Source organism: Eubalaena glacialis, chromosome 2 (assembly GCF_028564815.1).
Source record: "Eubalaena glacialis isolate mEubGla1 chromosome 2, mEubGla1.1.hap2.+ XY, whole genome shotgun sequence".
NCBI lineage: Eukaryota > Metazoa > Chordata > Mammalia > Artiodactyla > Balaenidae > Eubalaena > Eubalaena glacialis.
In genome coordinates, this window is record NC_083717.1 from 55,249,882 (window position 1) to 55,273,431 (window position 23,550).

Below are 23,550 nucleotides of genomic sequence, written 5' to 3' on the forward strand. Positions count from 1 at the left end.
ACTGTCCCCTCAATAGATCAGCATTCTATGCCTCCAAATGCGCAGAAACGTGTGGGGATGTATATCAGGGTGCCAGGGAAGGAAACATTGACTCCATGTGCAATCTGACCAGAATTCAAGTCTAACAAAAGGCTATTCAGAGCCTGAGATCCTAGAATGTAGAAATGGCACCAGAGAAGGAATCCCATCTTTATGAGGATTGCAGTTCCCAAAATAACTCCCCCCTCCTGATGTTTTAAGATGGGCCTCTCTCATAGTCCAAAGTCCTCTGAAGCCTGTGTCAAGGACCAAAGAGAGTCTCTCACCTTGAAACATTCAGGTCGTGGAAAAACCTTGCCAGAAGTTATAAGAGAAAAACACAAATCAAAGGAAAGAGATAAGGAAAAGTCACGCCTATGGCATCTGGGCGGGCGGTGGAACTAGGGATCAGGAAAGAAAGCCAAAGACAAGACCATGTCTTGGCCATGTGGCAGCCCCTAAACACGGTAGAGTCTCAAGGGCTTTCCTTCCCCCATACTCACAGCCCAGGGCTCTGTAAGGGACAGGGGGATCCCCAACCTCCTGCCCATGGATGGCCACCTCCATTGCGCCTCAGTGTAATCCTATTGAGCATGACGTTTAGGTCATCCTCTCTCTTCAGGACCATATGAGTTCTCATCATAGACCCAACCAAGGCACTCCCCACACATTGGTGCACTGGCACCTGAGTAACCTTACCTCAGATGCTTTCTGGAAATGAGGGTGCCCAAAAGGAAGTGGGTAGCTGTCTCTTCCAGGTGCTGGACCAAGGCTGACATTGATTGACCCATGGGAAGCAGGCCAAACAAGGAACTGAATTCCTCTGGGGAGTTGTCTGGCTAGAGAGGAGTAGGACAGCAGTGAGAACTCCTACTCCATCACTTTAGGAATTGGGAATCATGCATGCTACACCTTCATGGATCAAATGATGCTACAAGACACACCAACAGTGATACATTCAGGAACACAAAGAGTGACAAAATGTACCTATACACATTACATAAACAAGTAGCTGAAATGCATACCTAAAACCTAAGTATCTACCTACATACCTACCAAAACACATACCTACCTCTCTACTCCTTACCTCCCTAAATCCTTACTTTTCTCCCTCCCTCCAACCCGCCATACGTTATTACAAACATGAAGGAACCAGTGGACGAGTGGATCAGCGCATGAATGTATATATGAATAACGTGTCAAGATATGTAGAAATAACGAATCCCTAAAAAACTTCCAACAGAAGGCAGAGCATCATTGGCTCTCCTTCTAAAGTGAGAGATTCTCAGCCTGCAAAGTTCTAAGGATGAGTCTTGGGGAACAGAGATGTTCCTCTGGGCTCTATCCTGGTCTGTGCAAGCACAGCTGATGGCACATTGGGCTTGGCCACTTGCCCACCAACACTCAAAAAACGAGGACATGAGTCCCAAAATTGGTTGATCAAGGAAGCAGATATATGGAGATGGGCAAATGGGCTCAGCACCAGTGAAACTGGCAAAGCCCTGAATGGGAATGTTCAGGCCGGGACAAGAACCATTGACTATTGGTGCAGCGTCTCCATCCATGGCATGCCCAAGGCCTGCAAACAACAGCAATGCAATTACTCCATACTAAGCCCATATCATGGGGTCATGACTCTACTTCAAGCATACAGGGGCTCATGGTGGAGATGATACCAGGGCTCCTAAGGTCTCTCAACAGCTTTACTAAAAATGGACAGTCAGGAGTTTCTACTCTGGAGGGTGCTCTCTTCAAAGGCATTGGCTCCCACAGAGGAAGAGCTCCCCAGGAGGATCACTGGATGAGAGTGGGAGGCAAAACCCATCAGAGGGCCCATCAAGAACAACTGGCCTCACTGAGACACCACCATCCCTAAAAGTGACCTGGCCAAGTCCCATTAAAGTTCAGGGACCGCCCTTCAGCTTCTCAAAAGCAAGCAGCGTCTACCTGCCAAGAGCCAGTGGACGGGTTCTTGAATGACTCTCCCCACCTCCTGGCCTGGGGCATGATTCTTCCCTACCGATGGTTCTTTGGAGACGGCAAAGCACACATCACAGTGACTGTCCCCTCAGTAGATCAGTGTGCTCTGCCTTGGGGTGGGCACGGACCTGTGTGGATGTTCCCCAGGGACCCAGGGAAGGAAATATCTCCATGTGCAGCCTGACTAGACCTCAGATCTAATGAAATGCTTTTCATTGCCCAAGATCTGAGTCCTTAGATGTGGTGCCATAGCAGAAATCCCCCGTTTGTGAGGACTGAGGTTCCAGAAAGGACTACCCCCTCTTGATGCCTTTGACGTGGGCCTCCCCCATAACCCAAAGTCCATTGAGGTCTCTGTCAAAAATCAAAGACAGCCACTCACTCAAATCATTCTGGCTGTGAAGAGACCTTTGCCAGAACGTCTGACTGAAAGACACAATTTGAAGAGAAAGAGCTAAAGAAAGGCACTGCCTAGGGCCTCCGGGCAGGCAGTGGAACCAGGGATCAGGAAAGAAAGCTGAAGACAGGATCACGTCTTTGCCACATGGAAGCCTCTAGACATGGTAGAGTCCCAAGGGCTCTCCTCCAGGGATAGGTGGCCTCCACACCCACACTCCAGGGCACTGGAAGGGACAGGAGAATCCCTAAACTCTGGCCCCTGGATGGCCACCTCCTTTGGGCCTCAGTGTAATCCTATTGTGCATGATTGTTAGGTCATAATATCTCTTCAGTACCATATGAGTTCTCATCATTGACCCAACCAAGGCACTCCCCACTCATCTGTGCCCTGGCACCTGAGTAGGCTTACCTCACATGCTTTCTGGAAATGAGGATGCCCAAAAGGAACTGAGTTTCTGTTTCTTACAGGTGGTGGACAAAGGCTGACATCGCTTGCTCCATAGGCAGTGGACCAAACTCAGATCTTCCTTCCCATGGGGACTTTGGCTAGAGAGGAGCAGGACAGCTGTGTCAAATCCAAGTCCATACCATTGGCATTAGGGGGTCATGTGTGTACATGTACATGCATTGAATTATGCTACGAGACATACCAATAGATGTCTTGTACATCTAGGAACACTTCCATGAACACAAAGTGTGCCCAAATGTACTTGTATGCATTAAAATAAACACCTACCTGAAACGCATACCTAACACTCATCTACCTACCTATCTGCCTACTTACCTACCAACCCACATACCTACATTTCTAGCTCCCCACCTCTCTACCTCTTTGCCTTTCTCTCTCCCTCCCTCCATACATACATACAAACATAAAGGAACCAGTGGACAAGTGGATCTGTGTATGAATAATTACATAACTAATGTGTCAGGGAAGGAAGAATTGACGAATCACTAAAGACTCCTAGGTGAAGGCAGAGCATCGTTGGCTCTCCTCCCATCAGAAGGCCTGGGGCAAGGGCTTCTTGGCCAGTAAAACTCTATGGACGTGTCTTGCGGAATGGAGATGTTCCTCTGGGCTCGATCCTGGTCTGTGCAATCATGGGATGGTGGACACTGGGCTTGACCACTTGCCCACCAACACACAGAAAATGGGGCCAGGAAGTCCCACGGAATGGATGCTGGGAGAATCAGATATCTGGAGATGGGCCCATGGGCTCAGCAGCAGTCCACCTGGCAAAGCCCTGCATGGGAACGTTCAAGCCAGGGACAAGAGCCATCGTCTGTTGGTTCAGCGTCCCTTCTTGTGGCCCACAGAAGGCCCCCAAACAACAGCAATGCAAGTACTCCCTCCTCAGCCCACGTCATGGGGCCACCCCTCTTCTTTGGTAAACAGGCCCTCACGATGGAGATGATATCAGGGCTTGGAGGGCTCTCAACAGCCTTACTAAGAATGCACACTCAGAAGGGGTTTCTCCTCTTGAGGGTGCTCTCTTTGAAGGCAGTGGCTCCCGGGGAGGAAGGACTCCCCAAGAGACTCAATGGGCACTAGTGGGTGAAGCAAAATCCATCACAGGTCCCATCAGGAAGAACTCGTCTCACCGAGACCCCACCATACCTGAAAGTAACCTGGTCAACTCCCATTAAAGCTCAGGGGCCGCCCTTTAGCTTTCTCAATAGCCAGCAGCGTCTACCTACCAAGCCCCAGTGGACGGGTTCTTGCCTGCCTCTCAACTTCTCCTGTCCTGGGGCACGATTCTTCCCTACCGATGGTTCTTTGGAGATGGCAAAGCACACCACAAGTGACTGTCCCTTCAGTAAGTCAGCGTGCTCTGCCTTCTGGTGCTCACAGATCTGTGTGTATGTTCCCCAGGAGCCCAGGGAAAGAAACGTTGCCTCCAGGTGCAACCTGACTAGAACTCAAGTCTAATGAAAGGGTTTTCAGTGCCCGAGAAACTGGTCCTTATATGTGGTGCCACAGCAGAAATCCCCTCCTTTGCGAGGACTGAGGTTCCCAAAAGGATTTCCCCCCTCTTGACAGCTTTGAGATGGGCCTCCCCAACTGTCTGGGCCTCCCCAACTGTCCAACGTCCACTGGGGCCTGTGTCAAAAATCAAAGAGAGCCACTCTCCTCGAATCATTCAGGCCATGGTGAGACACTTGCCAGAACGTCTGACTGAAAGACATAATTTGAAGAGAAAGCGCTAAGGAAAGGCCCCACGTATGGCCTTTTGGTGGACTGTGAAACCAGGCATCAGGAAATAAAGCCAAAGACAAGACCATGTCTTCGCCACATGGAAGCCCCTTGACGTGGTAGAGTCTCAAGGGCTTCCTCGAGGGATAGGGGCCTCCACACCCACACCTCAGGGCTCTGGAAGGGACAGGAGGATTCATAAACTCCTGCCCCTGGATGGCCACCTCCACTGGGCCTCAGCATAATCCTATTGAACATGATTGTTAGGTCATAATGTCTCTTCAGGACCATATGAGTTCTCATCATTGACTAGACGGAGGCAATCCCCACACCTCCGTGCCCTGGCACTTGAGTAGTCTTACCTCAGATGCTTTCTGGAAATGAGGATGCTCAAAAAGACGTGACTTTCTATCTCTTCCAGGTGTTGAACCAAGGCTGACATTGGTTTCACCATAGGCAGCAGTCCAAACTCAGATCTTCCTTTCCCTGGGGACGTTGTCTGCCTAGAGAGGAGTAGGACATTTGTGTTAACTCCTAGTCCATAGCGTTAGGCATTGGGTGTAGTTGCATGTACATCTTCATGCATCAGATGATACTACAAGACATACAAACAGGGATACATGCATAAACACAAAGAGTGACCAAATGTACCTATATGCATTGACATAAATGCCTATCTGAAACGCATACATAACACCTACCTACCTACCTATCTACCAACCTACTTACCAACCCATCTACCTACCTTTCTAGGTCCCTACCTCCCTAGCTCCTTATTTTTCTCCCTCCCTTCCTCTATATATACTAACAAACATAAATGAACCAGTGGACGTGTGGATCTGTGTATGAATGCGTACATAAATAATGTGTCAAGGAATGAAGAAATGACGAATATCTAAAGGACTGCTGAGAGAAGGCAGAGCATCAGTTGCTCACCTCCTGTCAGAAGGCCTGTTGTCATGGCTTCTTGGCCACCAAAACTCTCTGGACATGTGCTGGGGAGCAGAGACATTCCTTTGGGCTCGATTCTGGTCCATGCAAGCATGGGGAGGTCAATGGGACATTCGGCTTGGCCACTTGCCTGCCAAAACACAGAAAATGAGGCCATGAATTCCCATGGAATGGATGCTTGAAGAAGCAGTTATCTGGAGATGGGCCCATGGGCTGAGCACCAGTCAACCTGGCAAAGCCCTGCATGGGAACGTTCAGGCCGGGAATAAGAGCCATCATCTTTTGGTGCAGCAGCCTGTTTTATGGACCACTGAAGGCCCCCAAAGAACAGCAGTGCAACTACTCCCTCCTTGGCCCACATCATTGGGTCCCCCTCTACTTCGGGCAACAGGGCCTCACAATGGAGATGATACCAGGGCTCAGAAGGGCTCTCAACAACCTTACTAAGTAGGCACACTCAAAAGGGGTTTCTCCTCTTGAGGGTGCTCTCTTTGAAGGCAGTGTCTCCCCTAGTGGAAGAACTCCACAGGAGATGCAATGGCTGCTAGTTGTTGAAGCAAAATCCACCAGAGGGAGTATCAGGAACAATGAACCTCACCGAGACCCCACCATCCCTGAAAGTTACCTGGCCAAGTCCCATTAACTCAGGGGCCGCCCTTCAGCTCTCTCAATAGCCAGCAGTGTCTACATGCCAAGACCTGGTGGATGGGTTCTTGCCTGCCTCTCACCATCTCCTGTCCTGGGGCATGATTCTTCCCTACCGATGGTTCTTTGGAGACTGCAAAATACACACCACAAATGACTGTCCCCTCAGTTAATCAGAGTACTCTGCTTTGAGGTGTGCTCCTCAGGGTCCCAGGGAAGGAAATATTGCTTCCATGTGCAATCTGATTAGAATTCAGGTCTAATGAAAAGATTTTCATTTCCTAAGAGCCTAGCCCTTAGTTGTGGTGCTACAGCAGAAATCCCTCTTTTGGACGATTGAGGTTCCTGAAAGGACTCCTCTCTCTTGACTGCTTTTAGTTGGGCATCCCACATAATCCAATGTCCTTTGGGGCCTGTGTCAAGGACCAAAGAGAGCCACTCACCTCGAATCATTCAGGCCGTGATGAGACCCTTGCCAGAACGTCTGACTGAAAGACACAATTTGAAGAGAAAAGGCTAAGAAGGCCCCGCCTATGGCCTCCGGGCGGGTTGTGGAACTAGGGATCAGGAAAGAAAGCCAAAGACAGGACCATGCCTTGTCCACGTGGAAGCCCCTAGACAAGGTAGAGTCTCACATGCTTTCCTAGAAGGATAGGGTGCCTCCACACCCACATCCGAGGGCTCTGGAAGGGACAGGAAGATTCCAACCTCCTGGATGGCCAATTCCCTTGTGCTTCAGCACAATCCTGTTGAGCATGATTTTTTTTCTCTTGATGATAATATAATTTTTATTTTCTAATCTTTTCTGCTATTTTCATGTATCATTTTCCTCTTTCTTCAACATGCTTACCACAAAATATTTTAAAATTAATACATTATGCTGAATATTATTTCCATAATATTTTTTGACATTTCGCAGAAATATTTTTAGTGTTATTTTTTATTATATACAATATTTTTTGTTCTTTCCTTTTTTACTTTCTCAATTTTAGGATTGATGTAATTGTGTATGTTCATTTAAACATCCTAAATATTTCTGTTTTTTAATTATCATTATATATTTTTTGAATGTTATTATAGTTTTATTTATCTTTTATTTTTTCCTGTAGAATTAGAATGTTTGTGAATTCGTTTTCCTTTTTTCCACCTTTAGTGTTCAGGAAACATGAGGTCATTTCACTGATCAATTTTATTTTATTAAACACTGATCTATATTGTTATCTCTGTATTTTTCTCTTTGCATAAGAACTTCCTGAAGTTCTATTTTTGAAGCCACATGAGTCTTTGGATTACAAATAAAATAACAATACAGTTGTCATTTTGATTTTTTAGTGATGCTTGAAAATGAATTTTAGCCTTTTTGAACATGGTTAATAAGCCATTGTTATATTGTGTGTTTTCTTCAATATCTTACCCACTTTACATGTACAGAAGAAATGAATTTCATAATCAATGTAAATATGCCTTCTTATACATATAGTTAAAAAAAAATCACACCATCAGCTGGCAACCACAGCTCAGTAAATATCTCATCAAAAATACTGGATTTGCCCTTGATAATTCTTTAAAGTTAGTTGGTCACTCATTGAGAAAAAAATGCTTCTCATTCAGTGACACTAGCATAGTCAATTGTAAATGAGAATCTTCTGGCATCATTTATAGCAGGGGTCCCCAACCCCCAGACCACAGGCTGGTACCGGTCCTTGGCCTGTTAGGAACCGGGCCACACAGCAGGAGGTGAGTGGCGGGTGAGTGAGCTAAGCTTCATCTCTATTTACAGCCACTCCCCATTGCTCACATTACCACTTGCGCTCCTCCTCCTTTCAGATCAGTGGCAGCATTAGATTCTCATAGGCGTGCGAGCCCTACTGTGAACTGCACATGCCATGGATCTAGGTTGTGTTCTCTTTATGAGGATCTGATGCCTGATGATCTGAGGTGGAGCTGAGGTGGTGATGCTAGCACTGGGGAGTTGTTGAAAATACAGATTATCATTAGCAGAGAGGTTTGATTACACAGAGACCATAATAAATCAATTGCTTGCAGACTCATATCAAAACCCTATCTGTGAGTGGCAAGTGACAATTAAGCTGCATCTGGTGGCAGATTTATAGTGGCAAGTGAGTTGATGTACTTCAATTGTACAGCTGCATCTGGTGGCAGGCTTTAAGTCAGAATCCAACAATCATTTTAGTCTGCGTGTGGCCTGCCCATTGTTTTATTTACTACTTCCATCCACAACTCTTTCCCACACTGCACACTTTTCTCAGTCACAGTTTTGGTAAGCCCACAAGCTAACCCTAGCCAAAATGAATAAAAAACAAACTTTGCTGGAGAGCTTCTTTAAAAATCGGGAAAGACCCAATGATGAGACAGCAGAAGACTCCAAGACTGCCAAATAAAAAAAGCTGCATTTAAAAGAAAATACCAAGAGTCCTACTTAAATTATGGGTTCATTGCAACAGGTGATTCACATTTTCCAAGCCCACTTTGTATTATATGTGGCAACTGACTATCCAACAAGGCCTTGAAACCTTCAAAACTGCTTCACCACATGGAGACTAATCACCCTGCATTAAAAGACAAGCCTTTGGAGTTTTTCAAAAGAAAAAAACATGGACATGAAGAACAGAAGCAATTATTGAAGGTCAGAACTTCATCAAATGTGTCTGCACTGAGAGCATCATTCTTAGTGGCTAACGGCATTGCTAAAGCTAAGAAGCCCTTTACTATTGGTGAAGAGTTGATCTTGCCTGCTGCTAAGGACATTTGTTGTGAACTTTTAGGAGAGGTTGCAGTTCAAAAGGTGGCACATGTTCCTTTTTCAGCTAGCATCATAAATAGACAAATTGATGAAATAGCAAAGGATATTGAGGCACAATTGTTAGAGAGGATTAATGAGCCACCGTGGTACACAATCCAGGTTGAGGAGTCTACCAATGTTGACAACAAGGCAACAATGCTTGTTTTTGTGCAATATATTTTCCAGGAGGATGTGCATGAGGATATGTTATGTGCACTTTTGCTGCCAACCAGCACCACAGCTGCAGAACTATTCAAGTCTTTGAATGATTACTTATCAGGAAAACTGAATTGGTCATTTTGTGTCAGTATATGCATGGGCAGAGTGGCTGCCATGACCAGACAGCTTTCTGGTTTCACTACTCGGGTCAAAGAGGTCACTTCTGAATGTGAGTCTACACACTGTGTCATCCATAGAGAAATGCTGGCTAGCTGAAAAATGTCACCTGAACTTATTAGCGTTTTGCAGGATGTGATTACAATTATCAACCGTATTAAAGTACATGCCCTTAACTCACGTCTGTTCGCGCAGCTCTGTGAGGAGATGGATGCAGAGCACATATGTCTTCTCCTATACACAGAAGTGACATGGCTTTCTAAAGGTAGATAATTGGTCAGAGTTTTTGAGCTATGAGAGCCGCTCCAGGGATTTCTTTTAGAAAAACAGTCACCACTGGCAGCACACTTCAGTGACACAGAATGGGTCACAAAACTTGCTTACATGTGTGACATATTCAACCTGCTCAATGAACTCAATCTGTCACTTCAGGGGAGAATGACAACTGTGTTCAAGTCAGCAGATAAAGTGGCTGCATTCAAAGCCAAACTGGAGTTATGGGGGCGACAACTGAACATGGCTTTTTGACATGTTTCAAACATTAGCAGAGATTTTGAAAGAGACTGAGCCAGGGCCTTCTTCCTCCCAGCTGGTGCATGATCACCTATCTCAGCTTTCAAAAGAGTTTGAGCATTACTTCCCAACCACAAAAGACCCCTGAACTGGGAAGGAATGGATCCATGACTCATTTGTGAATAAACCAGGTGAATTGACTTTGTCCGTGCTAGAAGAGGATCAACTGCTTGAGATCGCAAATTACGGTGGCCTTAAAAGTATGTTTGAGACAACTTCAAATCTCCATATGTTCTGGATTAAAGTCAAGACGTAATATCCTGACATTGCCACAAAAGCACTGAAAAGCCTGCTTCCATTTCCACCATCCTGTCTTTGTGAAGCAGGGTTTTCTGCAGTGACAACAACCAAAACGAGATTATGGAGTAGACTGGACATAAACAACACACTTCGGGTGTCACTGTCTCCCATCACCCACAGCTGGGACCATCTAGTTGCAGGAAAACAAGCTCAGGGCTCCCACTGATTCTGCTTTATGGTGAGTTGTATAACTATTTCGTTATATATTACAATGTAATAATAATAGAAATAAAGTGCACAATAAATGTAATGAGCTTGAATAATCCCAAAACCATCCCACCCCTCCCCCACGGTCTGTGGAAAAATTGTCTTCCACGAAACTGGTCCCTAGTGTCAAGAAGTTTGGGGACTGCTGATTTATAGCAAATTGTTTATTATATTATATACAGTCGGTCCATATTAAGATCTGTAATTTTGTGTGTTTCTTAGTGTATGTATTAAATTTTAAGCTTAAAATTTTAGTTCTTTAACAGTCCAACTACTGTATCTCAGATCTCTTCAATGGCATTTTCCTTCAGCTATGGGAGATCCTTTAGTACTTGAAAGTAGCGCAAAGCTACTTTTAGAATCCTGTAAAATTATAAAAATATTGTTCTCATCTTGTTTGTTGAATTAGATTAAACATTGTACTGGGGGCCAGTGAATCAAAATTTCTCAACTTCAATATTATTAATTTCATGTTCAAATGAAACTTATAAATTTACATCAAGTAAGTCAGTCACTGTTTAAAAAGGAAATTCCATATTCCTATTCAGTTTACCTTCTGCTTAAATCTATTATGCTTAGGAGTGCATCTTCTCCAGACAATTTTCTATTTGGAATGTAACTATGACTACAGGAATCTAGACACCTATCATCAATGCAGTGTTGCATTCCTTGGTTGAATGTCTTACTCAAAGACACATTGAGAGAAAAGCAGTGGACTAATCCCTGAATGTACCTTACTATTAAAAATTATAAATCTCTGAAACAAAGTTTATAGGATGAGTATTTCTTTTTACTTTTTAGCAGATAGACAGGATTGGTTTACATAAGTTTCCTTTAAGGTTTCATTGCCTCAAGCCCCAAACAAAATGTCTATAAAGGAAATAATGATTAAGTATATATTTTCTTGTATTGTCACCTAGATTTATCTTCATTTTAATTCTATTGATCATGATTTCTAGGTCATCATCTCACTTCAAGACTGTAAGTTCTCATCATTGACTGAAGCCCTGGCTTTCCACACACATATATACACTTGGACCTGAATATATGTGCCAGCCAATTATGGTGCCAATTTGGACTGGCATATTGACATATTCAGTGGTAGGCACCTGACTCACATTAATTCTCCAAGGCTGCAGGTCAAACCATGCTCTTCCTCTGTACTCATTATTTAAGTGTACAGGAGTAGGACAAGTATCAAAAAATAGAACAGTCTTTCATGGAACATGGCTCTTGAAAGTTTTTCCTTAACGGAACAATATGATAAATACTCAGAAAATGACCTAGTATAGAGGTTGTAGACTATTGACAACCCTACACAGGAATGACACAGAATACAGGTTTCTTTGGAGAACCACTCAGAACGTGTCAGGAAAACACAAGAGCATCCCAATTATCATCCTTTATCTATGTATCAAAAGATGCCATACTGGTAACATTTGGCATTGTCTATTGCATATGAACTCTCCTAAAATGACACACCTGAAGCCACTTGAAACTTGGAGTTTACAAATCAAGTATCAGGTTACTGGAAATAGTATTCATTTCCAGGCAGCCTCCATCATTCATAGCACATACATCATTATACTGAAAATAATGCATTAACATGATAGCCAGGCACTGAAATTTATATATGGGTTTCCTCATTAACATAATCAACTTTAGGGTTAATAGAAAATTACTGAATTTCACATTTTAATCTATGTTGGCAGAATTTTCATTTATTAAAAGTTATTCAATGACCCTAAAGCAGCAAGACACTATTAGGATCCCATTCAATATTATATAAATATTGTTCTAGTCATTATAGAGACCTAGATGAGTATTGAACATTGATCTATATGCCAGTTAACAAAATTTTTCTTAACTGTTAATCATGTAAAATTCAAATAATAAGCAAAGGTTTTGTCATAAGATTACATCAAGTAGATCAGTCAATCAATAAGAACACCCCATATCAATATTCAGGCTGACTAAATGAATAAGTCTAAGTGCTTTAGGGTGAAATTTCTCTAGTCCACTGATCTATTTGGAATGAATTTATGAGTAAGGCTGTCATTTGCCACTTACTGAGAAGGTGTAACTCTTAGCAGTATATCTTACTGTAATATGTAAAGAGAGAAAAAGAGCAAAGGATAGAACCCAAAGGTGCAACACTATTAGGAATTATAAATCATTAAACAAAGCTTAATAGATGAACAATTTTTCTTCACTTATAAGCACATAGATTGATTTAGACACATGTGTTTTTCTTAAGGTTCCATTGTCTCAATTCAAATATATCTCCTTGAAGGACTGGCACCCATCTAACATATTAGTTTCACATATGTATAGGAGAAAACTTATGTTCTTTAGTGAAGTTAGTTTTAGTAGTTTTGCTTTCAGAAGTTTCAATCTGCAATTGCCAAGTTTCAGCTCTTCTATGATTAATCTTTTTACAGCATTATTTAATCTCTCCATATATAGTAACATGCCCAAATCTAACTGTTGTTCTAAGTATGTACAATCTTGTATTTCAGTACTAGTAAGAGTATATTGCAATTGTTGAATAACTAATTGTTCAGTTATATGAGTGAAGCCTTGTGAAAAATATTTAGGTACATTTTTTTTTGCAGCAGGGTTTCATTCCCAGGTGTCCAATTCCAAATTATTTCTCAATTCCATTTTCACTTTTCTCTATAGTTGTATTCTGTATTAGGTTTTGATTCCACCCTGTTTGCATCTGAATTACATCTTTCTGCAATTGTCCCAAAGCACTAAGTATGTTTGTCCATATTTCTATATCAATAGAGCTTGCAATTGTTGTCCCAGCTTCTATTTACCTATAAATATGGTATTTAGTAAATCTCTTTTAGTTTGATCATGATACATTTTAATATTCATGTAAAAACTTTTCATAGTCATAAAGCCTATTGCATACAGGTAGAATTGAGTTGAATTGACTCAAATTAGAAGTAGCAATATTAAAAGCAATAGTCCATTTAATGACCCTAGAAATCTTAAGTATGGAGACTGGAGATTGCTAAGTTCTAAATAAGGTAGACTTATTTTTAATGGGACGCTATATTTGGGGACTTTTAAAGGAGTTATGCTATATAATTTGGGCTGGGATATGTCTTCCTCATTGTACATTCATTTCAGTTTTGTCAAACTGGGCTCCAATGGCTATATAATGTAGAGAGAAGTTGGAGTTTTGTGTTATTGTTCAGGGACTTTCAATTTGAATATACCTGTATTTAGTTTGACTGGTTAAAAATTTCTTCCCATTAGTATATTCAATAACACAAAGGGTGATATTTAAGATTGTTTTATTTGGGTAAATAGATCAATAGATAGTCTGTGGGTTTCATTCTTCTAAATTTAAACTATCCAATTGAAGGATCTGAAGTATTATGACAAAATATGTGTTTCTTGAGTCCTCACTCCATATTCAGAACATTTGTAATCAATTCAAAATTCCCTGAGTTTAATATACTCACTTTTAAAGGAAGAAGGTCTAATACTATAAGCTTCATGTTCAACTGATATAAAATAGAATAAGTATCAAAATTATAATGGTCAAGATAATTAAGAAGTAACACAACAATCTATGTCTCCTACTGTCTGTCCACTAGACAAACTTTTTCTTCAGCCTGCATATTATTTTATATTACTATCTAGAGGATTTAACCTTAAGGTTCTTAATGGAAATTGTGGCCCACTCAATCATAGGTGTTGGTCTCACAAGAGAAGCATGCATCTACTTGGGTTTCTTCTTCACCTTGATGTGAATTATCAACAAACCTTGATGTGAATTATCAACAAACCTGGTAGGATTCTCTCTGGTGTGATGACCATCAGTCTGATATTGGAACAATTTGATATATACCAGGTCTCCTGTTCACTATTGATGACATACCTCCTCAGGGGAATTTTTCCAGCATCTGGCAAAATAAGTCCAGGGAAGCCTGCAAACTCTTTAAGTATTATATTTGATCATGACTACTTTTTATTGCATCAGATAATGGGTTAGGCTTAAACCCTAAATTCAAATATCTTCTAATTGAAATTTGAAATTTGTTTACTAGGAGGACTTAACCTAATTTTAATGAAACCAATGGTAAGGCTTTGGGCCACCGTAAGTGAGTGGTTTGGTGTAATTTAGCCAAATAAATTTTAGGATATGGTTCATTAATTCCACTTGTCCAGGAACTGGAAATGATAAAAAGTAGGCAAATTTTGAGTACTTGTAGGATGTTACAAAGCTCCTAAATTACAAAATATAGAATTACTTTCTCTACTGGATTCTAGGTATTTAGGAATTCCAAAAGTTGAGATGATATACTTTAGAAAGGTGTTTTTCAGTGCTCGAGCATCAGTTTTAGCCTATGGAAACATGTCTGTCCATCTAAACATCATACTCAGCATTACTAAAAATATTTGATACCTTCTAAAGGTCTAATCTTGATCAAGTCCATTTGCCACCATATTCCAGGTAACATTGGCTTTAGATGGCTTCCTTGACTTATCTTAGATGTTACCTGTAAATAATTTTTTTCAAACAACACATCTTTGTATTATTTCCTGAATTATAAGTGTTGAATTTTCCAAAATATTCAGTATATTCTTTCTGTTTGAATGAGTCTGTCAGTGGCATGGAAAAGCCACTCAAGCATACAATGGAAATATTGTAAAGAAAAATTCCCATCATGTAATTTCCATTTTCCTATGGTGTTATTCTTATTTACCTTTGATTTATAATTTTCTAATTCTTATAGAGTTAGATATTTCTGAAATTATGAATAGGAGTTTCTGGGTAGAAATAATGGGCATTTAATTTTTCCAGTCCAAAACTCAGTAGCTCTTTTCACAACTTGGTCTGAAAATTCTTTTTTTAGATAATTTTTTTCCAGAGTATGAATTTTACAATCAATAATATAATTCTGTTAGAGAATTTTCAATGACTCTGATACATTGGTGATTCATTTCCCATGTAATATTTTAGTTTCTATCAACGTTTGAAAACCTCCATTCTTCCAAAGTTGGCTGGTGGCCTAACAGACCATAAAGATATTTATTATCAGCATAGATATTCATTTTAAGACTAAAAGCTAGTCTAAGGTAACATTGGCAAGATGGTAAATAGGCATCCCTGTCCCTAGTTCCCTCACAGAAAAACAATTTAGCAACTATACACAGATGAAAATGCTGTTCTGAGTGTCTGACACCTCAGGGGTAAGGCTATAGTACACTGGTGGAGAACAATAAACAAGAAAACTACATAAAAAAGGGTTATAATAAACATTTCACTTTGTACATGTCACCCCTTCTCTGAGCTGGAACAGCAACACACTGAGAAGGATCTCTTTGGCCCATGATTTCTCCAGTTGGGGAAAGAGAAACTAAGACATACATCCAACTTCCCCAGGGTTTCAGGACATTGTCTGAGAGGCCCATTTCTCTCTCAGCTCACATGGAACACTGAGGGAACTGGCACTGGTATACCACCTGGGGACAGCTAGGAACAAGGAAAAGGGTTATGGTCTCACAGTAACATACTGCAGATCTTGACAGAAGCCTTGTGCTCCTAACAGCAACATTGCCTTGTCCAACCAGGGCCCTTGCTACCAACATTGCTAGAACAAGGGGTCCCCCACAAATCCCACCCTGCCAGAGAACACAGGTGCAGCCTTGTCCAACTATAAGGCCCAACTCACACTTCCCCCTATGACAGATCCCAGCGAGTGTCTTCACCCAACCTCAGAGTATTGGTAGTTTGCCTCTCCTGTCTATGGATGCCAAGAACTAGCCTTCTCATAATCCCAGGCTGAGCTGACTGGTGAATGACTTTTTCTTCTGAAGCCAAGCTTTAATGAGTTGCTTTAATGAGTTTGTATAAAGGAAACCAATAAAGCCACAATAACTAACCCTAAAGAAATAGAGATCTACCAACAACCTGATAAAGAACTTAAAATAATTGTTTTAAAGAAGCTCAGAGAACTAAAAGAGAACACATATGAACAACTGAATGAAATCAGAAAAATAATACATGGACAAAATGTGAAGTTCAATAGATAAATAGAAACAAGAAAAAATCAAACAGAAATTCTAGAGCTAAAGAATACAATCATTGCACTAAAAATTTCAATAGAGAGCTTCAGCAGTGTACTTGATCAAACTGGAGAAAGAATTAGTGAACTTGAAGACAAGTCATTTAAAATTATTCAGTCAGAGGAACAAAAAGAGAAAAGAATTTTAAAAAGAAGAAAGGCTACAGGAGTATGGAACACCATCACATGGAACAATATTTGCATTATGGGAATTCCAGAAGGAGAAGAGAAAGAGAAAGAGACAAAAATTCTACTTTTTAAAAAAATGGCTGACAAATTCCCAAATTTGTGGAGAGAAATGGAATTCATGGAGCTTAAGAGTCACCAAATAGCTTGAACCCAAAGAGGTGTACACCAAGGCACATTATAATTAAATTGGCAAAGGCAAAGGCAAAGAGATATCCATGAAATCAGCAAAAGATAAGTGACTTATCACACACAAAGGAACTCACATACGACTATAAGTGGATTTATCTGCAGGAACCTTGTAGACCAGGAGAGAAAGAGATAATATATTCACAATACCGAAAGGAAAAAAAACCTTGCCAATCAAGAATATTAAACTGGTAGGACTGTCCTTTAAAAATAAAGGTGATATTAAGACTTTCCCAGTTAAATAAAAAATTGAGGGAGTTTGTCACAACTAGACCTACCTTACAAGAAAAGTTTAAGGGTGCTCTTCAAGTTGAAATGAATAAACACTAAACAGAAACACAAAAGTGTATGAAAGTACAAATCTCACTTGTAAAAGTAAATATATAGACAAACACAGAATAGTGTTAATAGTTTTAATAATGTATAAATTAGTTTAATTCTGCTATAAAAATGAAAAGACAAAACTATTAAGAATAACTATAACCACAAGAACTTTTTAATAGATTCACAATTTAAAAACAGAAATAAAATACGACATCAATAAATAAAGTTGAGCTTATGGGGGAAAATAAAAGTGTAGAACTTCTTGTGCATTTGAAGTTAAGTTGTTATCAGTTTAAATTAGACCATTATAACTATAGATAGTTCAATGCAAGCCTCATGGAAACCACAAAAGAAATAACCTATGGTAGATCCACAAAAGTTGAAGAGAAAATAAACAGTATAACTGCAAAAAGAATTATCAAACCACAAGAGAACAGGGGAACAAGGGAACTACAAATCAGACAGAAAACAAATTGACAATAGTAAGTCCCTACCTGTGAATGATTACTTTCAATGTAAATGAATTAAACTCATGATTCAAAAGATAGAGTGACTGAATGTCCTCTAAAATAACAAGGCCCAACCATATGCTGTTTACAAGAGACTCAGATTTATGTACATATATAGGCTGAAAGTGAGGAGAAGGAAAAAGTATTTCATGCAAATGACAACAAAAGAGAGCAGGAATGGCAATATTTACATTAGATGAAATTGACTTTAAGACAAAAAAACTGTAATAAGAGACAAATAAATCATCATACAATGATAAAAGGGCCAATTCAACAAGAAGATGTAGCAGTTATGATTATATATGCATCCAACACCCAACATCAAAGCACCTAGCTGACTTAAGAGATTTGACAGAATGAAGGGTGAAATAGCAAGAACAGAATAATAGTAGGTGACTTTAATAACCCTCTTTCAATCATAGATAGATAATCCAGACAAAAAGTCAATAAGAAAACATCAGACTTAACACTATAGACCACTATAGACCTAATAAATATATACAGGACATTCTATCCAATAGCTTCAGAATACATATTCTTTTAAGTACACAAATATTCTTCAGGATAGATTATATGTTAGGCCACAATGCATGTTTTAACAAAATCAAGATTATTGAGATTATCATGTGTCTTTTCCAACCACAATGGTATGAAACTAGAAATCAATAACAGAAGGAATGTTGGAAAATTCACAAATATGTGGAAATTAAACAACACACTCCTGAACAACTAATGAGTCACAAAAAGAAATAAAAAGTCATAAAAGAAATAAAAAGTAAAATTAAAAAAATCTTGAGACAAATGAAAATGGAAACACAACATGCTTATGAGGTGAAGCAAAAGCAGTTCTAAGAGGGAATTTTATAGGAATAAATGCCTACATTAAGAAAAAAAGAAAGATCTCAAATAACCTAACTTTACAATTCAAAAAACTAGAAAAAGAGAAAACTAAGCTCCAAGTTAGCTGAAGGGAGGAAATAATAAAGATCAGAGCAGAAATAAATGAAATAGAGACTAGACAAAACAATATAAATATTTCTAAGGTTTTTTTGTAAAAGATAAACACCATTGACAAACCTTTAGCTAGACTACCTGAGGAAAAAAGAAACACAAATAAATAAAATTATAAATGAAAGAGGAGACATTGCCACTTGGACTAACTTTATGTTTGAGGGAACAGAAGCATCTAAAATCTCATGAGGGTTGACTACTGCATAACATACTATTATAGTCTCTTGTGGGCCAGTGAACAATATTAAGTCAGCTTTGGGAATAGGAATATTAGGTGAATCAGACCAAGGTCCAATATCTACATCAGTGACTGTGAGACAGTCATATTCAACGTGTTTTGTCAGGATAAGGCAACATAGTAGCTGGGTTCAAGAGGCTACACTTGCCCAGAATAGTATTAGGATTAGAAAATAAGATTTGTTCATAGCTAGACTGGCAACACAGTGAGAAATGAATCTAAAAACTTGTAAAATAGTAACATCATGAGGTATCTATAAGTAAATTGTGTTCCAAGATTAAAGCCTGAGTCTTTCAATCAAGAGAGTTTTTGCTATTGTGCCTTGTAAATACCTTTGCATTCCCAGAGCAACAAAATCCAATAACACAGAAAAGTAAGCAATATGCCTATAATTAGGGCCTAATTTTTGAAAAAGCTATTAGAAACACCCTAAATCTTATGACAGAACATGTAGAAGGTTTTATCAAAGTTAAAAACTAACACACATGGAGAAACAACAGCTATTCTAAGAATGTGAAAGGCTTCTTGATTTTATCTGTACTACAATTTTGGTATTTCATGTAACATACCAGGAGAGGTTTAACCATTTCATAAAAGGCAAGGATCCACAACCAACTCTCAGAATCAGTGGAGGGGTGTGTGTGTGTGTGTGTGTGTGTGTGTGTGTGTGTGTGTGTGTGTGTGTGTGTGACATTGTTTCATTTGTATATTAGGGTGAGTTCAGGATGCAACCATCTTCTGTCTGTTGGCCAATAATGCATATCTCAAATATTTGACTTCAGTTTGATAATATTGCAACATATTCAGGAAGACATTATGTCTTGGGAGACTAAGAAATTTAGTAAAGCTAAAGTATCTTCTTTACTAGCATGTAAGATATTAGCAGCTATCAATAAATCAACCAGCATTGAATTAGTTTGGAGCCTCAAGGCAGAGACAATTTGTTAGGTTTTCTTGTAAATACCTAGAGAATACAGTAAATAAATCTCTGAATTTCTGGGGAATCAATTGCCACAAATATTAAAAGCCTACATGGGTAAAGTCAAGTAAGAACATTGACTCCTTAGCTAAAGGTAAAGGAAAGAAAGCGGAACATAAGTCTATTACATAAAAATAATTAGCTTACTCAGACACAGAAGTTAATGTAGTAGCAAGAATGTGTACCACGGGTATCAGACCAATTATGACTTATTTATTGCTCTCAGATCATGGACAAATCTATAAACACATTGACCTCCTTGTCAAATTTTTCTTTCTTTCTTAAGGTAATATGGGAGAATTATAAGGTAAATATACTTTCTTTATTATGCCTATTTTCACATTTCTCTAATTACTGGTTCTATACATTGTATTTGAGCTACAGATAGAGAATATGTTTTATACATGGCCATGTTTTTTCTTTATTGTAAACTATAACAATGAAATTCATCCCTTTTATTAAATTTCTCTATTTTTTTCTGCCCATAAATATAGATTTCCTGTAATTTGGGTGTACTTTTTCAGCACTAGGTGAGACTGCTGTTCTCCCATAGTCCCCTTTTGTTTTTGAAAGCACATATTTACCAACCTAGATGCCTTGCATCCCAGGTGCTCCAACAACACTCTATCCAGAATATAGAATATCATATCCCTTTGTTACATAGTAAGTCCCTTTTTGGCATTATCAAGCATATCAGGAGACAAGGCATATTATTCTATGGAAATACCTGTTTGCGTGGAAACTTCAGAGGAGAAAGAACAGGTAGGTCATCCAGAAACACCCATATCTTGGATATTTTTCTGAGTTAGAGTAAAACAAGAAAGGTAGTAGAAATTTCAGAATTCATGGCTTCAGTATCCACAAGAAAGGACTGGAAAAGTTTAAGACGGGGAAAAGAAACAGACATGTAAGTTCATTCCATTCCCATTTCTAAGGTTCTCTCATTATGTCAATTTTGTCCATAAGTTTGCACCATTTGCCAATTATTTTCTGTCTGATTTCCTGGGGTGGGAAAGAACCTCTTGAGGAGGTGGTAAAGCTTCAGAGTTAGGTTGTATCCCTTGCATCTTCCTCAGTCTCTTCCAGCATTATTTTTGCCAATGTCTTGACTTTTCAATAGTGAATTTATTGACTTTCCATCAGGGTGTGCCCTCTTATTTGTTGGGGTCCCCAGATAATATTGTGTTCCCTTGTAAATAATTATAACTAGGCAGCTAAGCTGCAGTCTTAAGTTTCTTTATGGCTTATCTTCCTACATATTTTCTTAAAGCTAGATTGTAGCCACCAATATCTGAGAAATTATCTGTTCTTATCATCAACCTACTTTTTCTCCTACTTGTATTTATATTCCTGGCAACAAAAGTGCCATAAGTCTATTCTGATCTTCTATTCTGATTTATATATGTAAACTTAGAAAATGCCTCAGTGAACTGTGTTGAAAAACAATGAAGGACTCAGCTTCTGAGTACAGCATTTAGCTTCTCTCTGTTTACTTTCTGCAGAAAGGTTTCAAGGAATCTTGTCAGTAGTCTCTCATGTTAGGTTTCCAAGGTACAAAGAATAGAATAGCCTGAGTTGTTGGAGGAAGTGTACAGTTGGATTCCTGAGGACTTGGAACTCCCTAATATGGGGATTACCATTTTACCTTCATTGTGCCTGTTCCATTAGTCAACTGGAGGCAACAGTTTGTGTAGCAGCCAGTATGCATCCCCATGTATAGGGCCGTAGACTGAAAACACAGTGCAGAGCACCTCAGGAAAATTTTGTGGATCTCTCCAGAGCACTAGGGAAAAGGGCATATGGATTCTTACCATTTCTAGTCCTTCCAGCAGCCCTTAATACATTCTACCAGGTATTTGAGTTGCTGGAGAAACAAAAGTATAGGGATGATATTCTTCATATTGAAATGAAAAATAAATTGTTTTCTATGACAATGTAGTTTCAGTTCCCATTTTGCCATTTAGTAGCATGACTGTTTTGATTCCCTTTCTTCCAGGTCATTAGGCAACCACTGCCCAACCTGATGCTTTCATTCTATGACAGTCTCTTACACAACTTTTCAATGACTACTTGTTTTTTACTCTTAATCATATCTGCTTCCATAGCTCTATTTTGCATAGCCTAGAACACTCCTACATCCTTTCCCAAGAATGGCGCCTATGCTGGGGGTTAGCATAATGACACAAGCCATGGCACTCCCCTTATACATTTATTTGATCCTGAAAAGTCTAACTAGGGTTGGCTTTCTTAAAAACCTTGTGCCAAAGTAGATTGGGGTTTGGGTAGATTTAGTGAAGTTAGTCTGTGTAGCTTTCATGTGTCCCTGGTGTAGCAGGACAAAAAGTCATCTTTCTCAGTAGTCTTTGTCTAAGAGGACAGTAGTCAAAAATGAAAACTGTATTTCATGGGTACTATTCCTAAAAAGTAAATAGGATACCAGGAAGCTCCTAATTTTATTGATTTTTACATCCACAGGAAAACAAATATCTGGATCACAAGGATTCACACTTCCCAGAATCCTTGAATAGTCATAGTCCAAAAACGATCCACAAGTGTAACACATTAAAACTCTGAAATAATATAACAGGTTTCAATTTGTCTACTTGGACATTTAGAACCAAGCAAATATTGCACCATAGAGATGGTATTGATGAATCACAAACCTTTTCCAACTTCCAGTAAAGCACACTCAGGTGAAAAGCGAAATTCTTCTATGAAGGTCCCATTATATATATATCACTCATGGAGAAAAAGAACCCATAATGATATTTATATCATCAGAAAGAATAAAGCTAAATGCCCTAGAAGTAAGTCTTTATTAGTTTAGAAGTCTGTTTCACACTTAGCAGTTATCAAAGGCAGCCTAATCCATTTAATGTACACACAATGTAAAAAAAAAGGAGAGTTGAGGTATAATTTCAAAAAAATATGAGAATAAACCACCAAAATCTGATTAATATAAAAGAAACCATTGTTTACGTGGAAGGAGGTAGAAGAGGTGGATGAAACAAATTTCCCATATGGGCTTTATTACCTGAAGCCCATGAATAGAGTTTCCACTACAGTGAAGCTAAGAACCCTCACTCCCACTTCGTAATCCAGGATTGTCACCTCTGCTGGGCCCCAGAGTAATTTTATTAAGCATGATTTTTATGCAATCACATCTCCTCAAGACATGATGTCCTCATTCACTCAAACCATGGCACCACCCACACCTACAATTTCTTTGTCCTGTAATTTTTTACTAATGGCATCCTTAAGTTCTGGGTCCCAAGTGGACTGGAGATCTGAGAGATTCAGTGCAGGACAACTGGGTAGTTAATCGTGCCCCAGGGGAAGTGAGCTCAAGTGTCTTCTTCCCCATTTGTTTTTGTCTATGAAGAAGGATCAGGGCGGTAGTCAAAGAAGAAAACTATGTATCTCATGTTTGCATTGCTCATGTGTTCCTCTGTGATTTATACAGGAAAGATATTACTAAAAAAAAAAAAAAAAAGACAGGACCACATTCCTTTGTATATAGACCAGTGATTCACCTAACATATTCAAATTGAAGCAAATAAGATACCTTGGCCTCAAGAACCTGTCAGGAGCCTTTATGCAGAAATAAAATCTTACTATT

At 39.5% G+C, this 23,550-nt stretch overlaps 5 non-coding genes across 5 annotated transcripts; all 5 read right to left on the reverse strand.

The window, feature by feature from the left end:
- Positions 1-586: 586 nt before the first annotated feature.
- Positions 587-667, reverse strand: LOC133086128 (small nucleolar RNA SNORD115). The gene has a single exon (XR_009699898.1). It is a non-coding gene; the product is annotated as a small nucleolar RNA SNORD115 (small nucleolar RNA).
- A 2,008-nt stretch (positions 668-2,675) lies between these two features.
- On the reverse strand, positions 2,676-2,756 carry LOC133086127 (small nucleolar RNA SNORD115). The gene has a single exon (XR_009699897.1). It is a non-coding gene; the product is annotated as a small nucleolar RNA SNORD115 (small nucleolar RNA).
- Positions 2,757-4,822: 2,066 nt separating this feature from the next.
- Positions 4,823-4,903, reverse strand: LOC133086131 (small nucleolar RNA SNORD115). Its single transcript, XR_009699900.1, has one exon. It is a non-coding gene; the product is annotated as a small nucleolar RNA SNORD115 (small nucleolar RNA).
- A 6,426-nt stretch (positions 4,904-11,329) lies between these two features.
- On the reverse strand, positions 11,330-11,408 carry LOC133086132 (small nucleolar RNA SNORD115). Its single transcript, XR_009699901.1, has one exon. It is a non-coding gene; the product is annotated as a small nucleolar RNA SNORD115 (small nucleolar RNA).
- An 11,641-nt stretch (positions 11,409-23,049) lies between these two features.
- On the reverse strand, positions 23,050-23,125 carry LOC133086133 (small nucleolar RNA SNORD115). Its single transcript, XR_009699902.1, has one exon. It is a non-coding gene; the product is annotated as a small nucleolar RNA SNORD115 (small nucleolar RNA).
- Positions 23,126-23,550: the final 425 nt, after the last annotated feature.